General features: G+C 52.2%; 1 protein-coding gene across 1 annotated transcript in view; it reads left to right on the top strand.

Annotated features, from left to right (window-relative positions):
- Positions 1-2447: 2447 nt before the first annotated feature.
- The window catches only part of GEMIN7 (gem nuclear organelle associated protein 7), a 7755-nt gene continuing 1510 nt past the window's right edge, over positions 2448-8692 (top strand). The window contains exons 1-2 of the mRNA XM_007458543.1: positions 2448-2483; positions 6879-6966. The gene's annotated coding sequence lies outside the window, so the exon portion shown is untranslated. The remainder of the gene's footprint in view (positions 2484-6878; positions 6967-8692) is intronic.

The following is an 8692-nucleotide window of genomic DNA, read 5'->3' as shown; positions in this document are numbered from 1 at the left end:
GACTCGCGAGCCGCGCGCGCTCACACCGAGGCGCCCAGGTGAGTGACTGCGGCGACCCGCGGCGAACTCTTACACGTGCTGGCCCGGCCCGTGGCTCCGCCCACCGAGGCGGGGCCTGACGCGAGAGGACTGCCCCACCCTCAGCCAAACTTAATCTGGACCATGCCCCCTGCGTTTCTCTAAGTGATCAAATCTTAACCATAACGAGTTCACACAGCCACGCATAGAAACAGCTAATCCTGATCCCGTTTTCGCGCTGGTGGAAACTGAGGCACAAGGTGCCCACACACACCCCCAAGCGAGAAAATGGTAGGGGCCACGTTTCTACCTAGGCGCCTGAGAGTAATCTGGTCTGTTCCATTAAAAGCATTACAATAAAAGTTCCTTGGGCAAACATTGGTTGAGCGCCTACTATGCACCAGGTTCTGGACCAAGTACTGGGGATGCAGCAGGGTACAAAACAGAATGACCCTGGCCTCATGCAGTTTATTCGTTCAGGGAGACAGGACTCTCAACAAGATAACTATGTAAAATACAGAGTGCCTTCCGTGACACCTGTCATGGAGAAAAAAAAAAAATCCAGGAAGGGTTATAAAGGGACAGGATTACTGGGGTGACGGGTGGGCCTCAATTTTCTCCCCATGCCGGGCCTGCGTATTCTAGGAGTTCTGTAGTGATTAAGTTCTGTATTGATTGAGTTCTGTGAGAAAACGAGGTCAGCTCCAAGGGCGTCTTTTGACCACTTTAAAGTCTTTGGCTTTTCTGAGATGAAAGCCCTGGGAAGGTTTTGAGCAGAGGAGGGTCGTGATCATATACATTGACTCTGCTCTTAGACCTGAGATCATCTTTAAAACCAAATAGCCAACTGTCTTGCCTCCCTCGGATGGGGCCTCCTCAAACTTCCCTCCTCAAAGCTGCTCTCTCTGATCACTGTTTGAAGTGGCATCAACACCCTGCCCCACCCTTCAACCCTGCAAGTTTTCTTTTCTTCCTGGCACCAACCACATCAGATCTAGAACTGTTTGTTTACTGTCCTCTCACCCCTTCCCCCAACACAAAACCCCTGAGGTCAGGGCCAGGGTCAGTCCGCCCCTGCCGTGTCCCCAAGCCCAGCACTGAGGGAATTTCACATGCTAATCTCCACTGCAGGCCTGAGGGTTCCTCATATTGTTATTCAGGTCTCAGCTCAATTGTCCTCCTGAGAGCAGAGGACCTCCCTGACCACAGGATCTAAAGGAGCCCCACCCTGCTGAAGGCCTTACAATTTACACTCCATGACCTCCATCTGTCCCCAGTTCCCTCCTGGGCCTCAGGTTTCCCATCTGTTACCTAAGGTGGCTTCTTCAGTGCCACCTCCCCTGACCACCCAACCTCCCCCAACCCTGCCACCCATTATCCCATTGCCCTTATTTTAGTCCTTTTACATCCTTGTCAAGCCCTGAAGGATCTTGTCGATGTATTTGTTCATGTGATAAACTGTGGTGTCCCTCTCAGCCTCCCTAGAATGTAGGTTCTGAGATGGCAGGAGCCAAGTCTGTCTTGTTCACAAATAGAGCCCCGAATCGTTCATAGTTCAGTTAACAAACTGTGTATTGAGCTCCTGCTATGTGCGTTCTTTCAATAGATGTTTGCAGAGGGTCTGCGTACCAGGCACCGGGTCTTGGGGGTCCGCCGGGAAGCCAAGGCCCACAAGGCCCTGCCTTACTGAAACCGTGTGGAACAAATGAATTCTGAGCCCACAGCAGCGCGTTTCCACCTCAGGCCATACATTTTGCCTTTCAGGACCTCAGTTTCCCCCCGTGTAAGATGGGGCTGCGGGGAGGGCTGCAGGAATGACCGCCTCTGGTCTCTCCCAGCTGCTGCTCTCCAAGGCTTTTTGCCTGGTGCGTGGCTGCTGAGAGCATGATCAAGTAGGGAAGGTGGGGTTCGGACTGGAGGTGAGGGGTAGGAGTGTGCACGTGTAGGGGGATGGGGGGTGCCAAGTCCAATCTGCACTTAACTCAGACGGGAGGCGCCTCAATTTCTTCTTCTGTAAAATGGGTATCCTGGACGTCCCCCACCTCGCAGACTGGTGGATCAGCTCTAAGCGCTGGGCCAAGCCCCTGGCAGGGTGGCGCCCGGGTCTGTGCTGGCTTCCGAGCCCGCGAGCCCGCCCGAGACCACGTGGGGCGGTGGCGGCGCGGGCGGAACCCAGGCTCGGCGGCTCGCGGCCCGCCCGGGCCTCTGCAGCTGGGGCGCCGGCGGAAGTGGGGGCTCCAGCCGCTGCAGACCTCGGTGAGTGCGGGATTGTTGCTGGTGGGTCGCGAGCACTTTCCCGTTGCCCGGCACCGGCCCGGGACGCCCACCCGCGTGCAAGACCGGGAGTGGCGGCAAGAGTCAAGTCCGCGCCTGCAACGCCGGCTGCTGGGACGTTCTGGTCCCCGAACGCCTGCACCCGGGACTCTGGTTCCGAACGCAGCAGCGCACACACTCCTGCGCCCGGGGTGGAGGTGGGGGCGGAATGCATCCCCTCGGGAAAACAATAACGACGACGATATTATAACAGTAATAACGGCTGCAGTCTCGAGACTCCCGCCTTTCCTGGAGTGGAATCGCTCGCCTAATCTGAGCCGGGAGGTGGGAAGAACGTCCAGCCCAGGGCAGAGTGGGGAGTGGACGCCTGAGGGCCAGGAGGACCTACTTAGTGTAAGAAAAGGAGAGCGATGAGTGGCCAGGGCGTAATTGAAAGGAAACTGACCGGCCCAGTGGGCGGAGGTTGGGGGGGGGTGGGATTCTGCATTTGGGGTCCCGAGCCTCACGGGGTGTGTGTGTGTGTGTGTGTGTGTGTGGCCCATTTAACTAATTTGCATCCAGACAGGGCCCACCCATGAGGTGGGTGTAGGCTGGTCAGTATCTCGGTTAAGCTGGTAACTCAGCTGGTTCTCTACCTGGCAACTGAAGGGTTAGTTTGTCCACTGAACGGATCGTTCCCATTTTCTAGAAAATGAGCACTGAGGCCCCGGGGATGGAAGTCTGTGAATCTCCTGGCCCTGCCATTGACCAAAGCGATGGGCACTTTAGTTTTTCTAGTGGGAAAGGGGTTTGGACATTTTTTCCTGAAACCTGGGCAGGAAATCCTTGGCTTGGAGACTGACAGGATAAAGGACTCTCAGGCTTGGTCACCAGGGAGAATGGATAATACCTGCTTTTGCTGTCTTGGGCACACCCTACGTGACCTTTCTCAAACCAGTTTCTTATCAGGTCACACCTTGACTCCCAAACCTCCAACGGCTCCCCTATGCTGGCTGAAAAAAACTGCCCTTTTGCATAGGGCAGGGGTGATGGCCCTGACTCTGTTATCAGACCAGCCTGGATTTGCTCCCTTTTCCTGCCAATCACAAGCTTGCACCCACTCAATGATTTGGCATCGTCCAGCTTCCATTTCCTCTTCGGGAAAATGGGGCTTGTGCAGGTATGACCAAATCTTTTTTGTTTCCTCCCTAATGGAGAAAACATGACTAACATGTTTAATTAGTCATGTAATTAAACATGTTTAATTTTGTTTTATCCAGGGATTGAACATAACTCTTTGACCACTTGCATAATTCCCATCAGTCCTTCATTAAGTACTAGCCCTAAAGAGGAGAGTGTTTCTTCTCCTGAAATACTTAAGTGTTAACCTAGGTTGGGAGAGAAAGCCCTGGGAGCTGATGACCCTTGACTAAACTGGGAATGCAGTGGTCAGATACATTAGAAAATGTATATATCCCTAAATCTCATTCACAGCCAGTAGTGGTGAGAGAATGAAAATGTAGCAATCCCATTAATTCCATTCACTGTGGTCTTGCCCATCAGGCAAAGACCCGGGAGTCTTCCTCGGCTTTGCTCAGTCCATTAGCAAATAGTGAGGGCTCTCAACCCTCAAAAGATAGCCTAATCCAATCACTTCTCCCCACCGCCCCCCCCCCCTTTTCCTGACTTCCCCCCCCCCCCCCCCCCCCCCACTGCCGTCCCAGACACCTGTCATCTTCCACACCGCCCACTGCAGTGGCTTCCTCACCAGGCTGTCTGCTTCTCCCTTTGCTCTCACAGTCCATTCTTCCTTGCAGCAGGCAGAGGGATCCCGTGATTACCGCAAGTCAGACCCTGCCCCTCCTCTGCTCAGAACCAGCCCCCGGCGAGACCCAAGTCCTCAAGCCCCTGCACATTCTGCCCTTGCCCCAGCCCCCTGCATACTGGCCTCCTTGCTGTGCCTCAGTCTCCCTTCCATGGGCTTTGCATTTGCTGCTCCCTCGAACTACAATGCTTTCCCCCCAGATCTCCACATGGCTCAATTCCTCATTTCATTCTGGTCTTTGCTCCAAAGTAACCTTATCAGAGAGATCTTTCCTGAGCCCCTTCCTGGAAACCACCTCTTATCCCCCAAGCAGGGCCAGGTGTCTGCTGTGGGCTCCTGAGGCCCCACGGGCTCCTTCATTCCAGCCCTGCCCACTCTGGGTTGTCATTGTCTGGAGACCTAGTGTGTGTCATCCACTGGTCTGTGAGCCCAGGAGGGCAGGGCTGGGCTCTTTCACTCCCAGCTGTGTCTCTAGCACCACCCAGCATGGGCCAGGCACAGAGCAGGCACTCAGGTAACAGGGGGAGTGAATCCTTCCACAAATGTTTACTGAGTCCCCCCCTGGTTGCCAGGCCCTAATTAGGGCTGGGGATGGAGCTGTGAAGTAATCAGATATGTCCCTGCTCTCGAAGGTTTATGTTCTGTGGCAGAACAGACAGCACATAGGCATACAAGTAAATGCATATTGTCAGGAGGTGATAGTGCTGTGGGAAAAAAAGATACTGCAGGGTGAAAGGGCTATTATTTTCCTCCCTGTAAAGATGATGTTTGAGCAGCGAGCTGAATGAAGTAAGGGAGGAAGGTGAGTCATGTATCTGGAAATATATATATGTCTCCCAAATGGAAGAGGGTTCCAGGCAGTAGGAACAGCACGTGCAAAGGCCCTGAGGCAGGAATGTGCTTGGCATTTTCAGGGACTGACACCGGTGACCAAAGGGTAGAAGGGTGGGAGATGAGGTCAGAGAGGTGATAGGGCCTTGTAGCCATCGTGAGGACTCTTGCTTTTGCGCTGGGTGGGATAGGAGCCATGGGAGGCCTCTGAGCAGAGGAGGGGTGTGATCAGACTTAGAGGAAGATCCCTCTGACAGCTGTGTTGGGGAACAGACTGGGGTGAAGGTGGAGGCCAGGAGCCCAGTGGGGAGGCTACTGAAATAGTCCAGGTGGGAGGTGATGGTGGCTAGACCAAGGAAGGGTCAGAGTAGGGATGGTGAGAAGTTCCCAGATTCTGGATGCATTTTTGAGGGTGGAGCTGACAAACTTGACTGAAGGATTGGATGTGGGTGGGAGAGAAAGTGAAGAGTCCAGGATACTGCGGATGTCCTTTGCCTGTGTGATCAGCAACCTCCCCCTGAAAGATCTTCCTGACAGCCCTAGGAGGTCTTTTTTTAACGTTTCATTTCACGGATGAGGAACCGGATCAGGGAGGCTGTTCCTAGAGTTGCAGTGATCTGCCCAGACCCCTTGTAGTGAATCTGGGAGGGCTGGGACCCACCCGCTCTCCCCCAGACCACACCCTCATCCCCTATGCCAGGTGGTGAGCTGTGGCCTGCCGCAGGTTCTCATATGGCTCAAGAGCTAAGAGTGGGTTTTCCGTTTTTAAGTGGTTGAAAAACTAAAAAAATCTTTTGTGGCGCATGAAAGTATATAAAATTCAATATCAGTGTCCCAATAAGTAAGGTTTTATTGGAGCACCGCCATGTTTCCACGTGTTTCTGTATTGTCTGGCCACTTTCCTCCTACTCTGGCAGAGTTGAGTAGTTGTGACAGAGACAGAGACAGGCCCTTGAAGCCTAAAATATTTACCATTGGGCCCTTTACAAAGGAGATTTGCTGACCTTTGCTATATGTTCTGCTAATAAGATTTGGGCCAGCAGCGGGGGTGTCCTATCAGGAGGACTTGGCAGGTAGTTACAAAGGACCTGGGAAAGATCCAGGTCAGGGACAGAAAGAGGTTTGGGGAGTGCATGACAGTAAGGCTAGGAGAGGGAGTTCAGATTCCTGAAGGAGGATCTAACATTTTTTAAGGGACGTGGAAGCATTCTGATATGTCCCTTCCTTTTTAAAACTAGAATTTCAAAATTCTTTTGAAAAGGTTATTCAGATTCAAAACGGATCCAAATTCAAACAGAATTTAAAAGGTAAAAAAAGGTAGACAGCTAAAAGTCTCCACCCCGGGCCCTCCATGGGCTGAATGACCCATGTGCGTTTGCAGTTTTTTTGTTTGTTTGGTTGGTTTTAGGCCGTGCCACACGTCTTGTGGGATCTTTGTTCCCCAACCAGGGATCGAACCCAGGCCTCCAGCAGTGGAAGCGCCGAGTCCTAACCACTGGACTGCCAGGGAGGTCCCTGTTTGCAGTTTTCGTGGAGACTGTCAAACTGCCCCTCTTTGAGTGTCCGTGAGGCTGTGAATATGTTCATGTGTTCAGTAGTCATTGTTACCCACTGTCCATCTGTTTGTCTGCATCAGTGGTTCTGAACCAGAGATGATTTTTTTTTGTCCCCCAGAGGACATTTGGCAATAGACGGAGATCTTCTTTTTAAAAAAATGGCTTTATTGGGTTGTAGTTCTCCTGCCAAAGTATTCACCAGTGGAGACGTTTTTGGTTGTCGCAGCTTGAGGTAAGGGTGGGGGACGCTCCTGCATCTAGCGTGTAGAGGCCAGGGATGCTGCCCAAACCCTACACCTATGCACAGGACAGCACCTTACAACGCGACAAAGAATGGTCCAGGCCCAACTGTCAATAGTGCCAAAGTTGAGAAGCCCTGGTCCATTGCTCTGCAGGATCCTTTCTTGGAAGGAGCTGACAGTTGAGCTGCAGAGACAGGAAGAGCCTCACAAGAAAAAGGACAATCCCAATCACCCCTGTATGGTGAGTGGCCCTGGGATGGGACGCTGGGTGCCTGATGCGTGTCAGTCACTTCAGTTAATCACTTTAGAGAAGAGGGGACTGAGCCACAGGGAGGGGAGGGGTGCAGCTGCCTGAAACTTAGGTCCTTCTCTCTCTCTCTCCTCCTACTCACAAAGCCTGCATCTCCCTACATGCAATCAACAGCAGTGCAGTGGCCGGGGAGAGTGAATTAAGAGTTTGGGATTAACATATCACCACACTACTATATGTAAAACAGATAACAAGGACCTACTGTGTAGCACAGGGAACTCTACTCAATATTCTGTAATAACCTATAAGAGAAAAGAATCTGAAAAAGAATATATATATATACACATATATATGTATAACTGAATCGGTTTGCTGTGCACCTGAAACTAACACAACATCGTAAACCAACTATACTTGAATAAAAACAAACCCCCAAAAAACAAACAAAAAAACCCCCAAACCAACAACAACAAAAAAAACAAAAAAAACCCCAAACACCTCAGTGCAGTGGCATGTAATATGTTCCAGGCCAGTGCTTAACTTGCACGTTTGTTAGGTCATTTAGTCCCCGTGACAACCCTGTCAGGTTGGTCCTCTTATCACCCCCATTTTATAGATGGGGAAACTGAGGCACAGACCGTTTAAGCAACTTACCCTAGGTCACACAGTAATACTGATATATTAATACAGTCGGTATTCAACTGTAACTTTTATGGAGAACCTAGTACATAACAGGCCCCGTCCTGCATGAGCCTGTTGAATCCTGATAACAAGGCAAGGTGGCCAGCCATTGGTGCCATTCCTCCACGCAATGGAAGAGGAAACTGTTTCTTGCTTGAGGTCACCCAGATAAGCAGGCCTGGGAGCTCACTCTCCACTCCATTCATTCCAGCAGAAACAGTATTTAAGGAGCCTGGTCCCTGTGCCACTTAGTGTTCAGGAGCTAGGGGCACAGCAGTGTGAAGAAAGCAAGGTCACTGCCTGTGGGGAGTGACCATCTCGCAGGGAGAAAGACCAAAGCAGAAAAATAGACGTCATGTGCAGGAGTGGTGTGTGCGACAAAGAATGAGGAAGCCCGTTTGGACGGAGGGGGCTGGGGGGTAGATCTTGAAGGCAGGGTGGTCAGGGAAGGGGAGAGGAGGTACAGGCAGAGGGAACCGCAAGTACCAGGGCCCACCAAGGGGCCGCGCCAGGCGTGCCTGAGGCCCAGCGAGGAGGCCAGTGTGGCCGGGTGGAGAGGGTAAGCGCCGCGCTCGGCGAGGGTGCTGGCGGGATCTGGAGCATTCAGGGCCTTGCGGGCTGTGGTGAGGACTTTGGCTTTGACTCTGAGCAAGACAGAAGCCAGGGGGAGGGCTCCGCGCAGAGGAGGGATGTGATCTGACTCAGGCGTTAACAGGGTCCCTCTGGCCGTGTGTGTGGACAAACTGACAGGGGGTGAAGGTGGAATTGGGAGTCCAGTGAGGAGTTGACTTCAGTAGTCCAGGCAGGAAATAACGGCGGCTGGACCGAGATGTTGGCAGTGGACAGAATGAGAACTATTAGGTTGTGAATACGTATACACATATTCTTTTAATTTAAAAAATATATTTTCCCCCTGAGTGTTTCTTTTTTTTTTTTTTGGCTGCCTCAGTTCCGCGACCAGGGATTGAACCCCGGCCGCCGTACTGAAAGTGCCAGATCCTAACCACTAGACCAGGGAACTTACACGCCCGCCCGC

The sequence above is a fragment of the Lipotes vexillifer genome, unplaced genomic scaffold (genome assembly GCF_000442215.2).
Source record: "Lipotes vexillifer unplaced genomic scaffold, Lipotes_vexillifer_v1.1 scaffold371, whole genome shotgun sequence".
Classification (NCBI taxonomy): Eukaryota; Metazoa; Chordata; class Mammalia; order Artiodactyla; family Lipotidae; genus Lipotes; species Lipotes vexillifer.
This window is presented reverse-complemented; position numbering and strand designations above follow the sequence as displayed.